This window comes from Cyprinodon variegatus, unplaced genomic scaffold, assembly GCF_000732505.1.
Source record: "Cyprinodon variegatus isolate N-32 unplaced genomic scaffold, C_variegatus-1.0 Scaffold535, whole genome shotgun sequence".
Classification (NCBI taxonomy): Eukaryota; Metazoa; Chordata; class Actinopteri; order Cyprinodontiformes; family Cyprinodontidae; genus Cyprinodon; species Cyprinodon variegatus.
In genome coordinates, this window is record NW_015150988.1 from 137,745 (window position 1) to 139,136 (window position 1,392).

The following is a 1,392-nucleotide window of genomic DNA, read 5'->3' on the forward strand; positions in this document are numbered from 1 at the left end:
TCTAGTGTGAGGGATTCCATCGAGTCAATGCAATCAACTGGTTTTCCTTAGATAGAAAACTTTGAATCAATTTGACTGGGTGATCTGGTGAACTGTAGAGTGCCTTGAGATGACATGATGTGAATTGGTGCTATAGAAATAAACTGAACAGAAATTGTTGGAAAACTTGCATCATTCTAAACACCTTATTTCCCAAACTAAGGAGGGGATGCAGTTTTTGGCAATGCAAACTTTGAAGCTGCCGAATCTTCTGTTTCAATCTTTTAAAAGTTAGTTATTCAGAAATATACAATAATTACAATTTTTGGTAATTTAGTAGTTATTGTGTTTTACCACAACGATTTTGCAGTTACTTCTGTTTTCCAGACACTTAAAGAAAATACATCTTACACTGAAACTATTATGTACAACTGTTACTATACAAAGGATTTATTTTAATATAAAGAGCAATTGTCAGAAAAAAAAAATTTAAGAAATATCTATGTAAAATCTTACAAAAACAATTTACACATTCCACACCGATATTTTGAGTTACAAAGTGGTGTTAAGACACAGGCAATCTATAAAAGTAAAACTCTAAAGGGTAAAATTACATTATAAAAGTTGATTGCATTGTTTTTAATTAGTATCGGTTTACTAAATGTAAAACATTACTCAACATGAATTACGTTCTTAATCATAATTAATAATAATTATTATTTAGGTAGGTCCACATTTTGGTATAGTTAAATATATGGAGGCTAAAAAATGTCTTGCACCACAAGGAACTGTAATTATGACTTTATGATTTACGGTAATGTCAATTTATAGATGTTATTAGAATTCTTATATTATTGTCTTGCAATGGCCTGGGGACCTGTCCAAGGTATATCCAGGCCTCTTGCCTATTGACAGCAGGACATAGGCAACTTCACCTCATGACCCAACAAAGGACAAGTGAGTCGCATAATGGATGGATCAATATTAAAACCAATGAATGATGTAGAATCCAATTTCTCATATAAATTACGTTATACAATTTGTTTTGGGTTTTTTTAAGGGGTTGTGACATAAGAGATTATTGTCATATTATATTTGACTCGTTTTTCATATGATTAAAATGAGATCTAAGGCATCTCCTAATCATCCTGACAGCAGCTGTCTGAACTGTGGTCTGACCCAAGATGTCCGCCCTCTATGCACTTTGGCCTCACTGCTGACAGTGTCCAATGAGGCGTTACGTATATGGGTGTTGACCAGAGATGGGAAGTAAAGAAGTACAAATACTTTGTTACTGTACTCAAGTAGATTTTTCTGATATTGATAGGTTGATAGGTTACCTGTGGAGTACCACAGGGATCAGTGCTAGGACCAATTCTCTTTACTTTATACATGCTCCCAATTGGTAGAGTT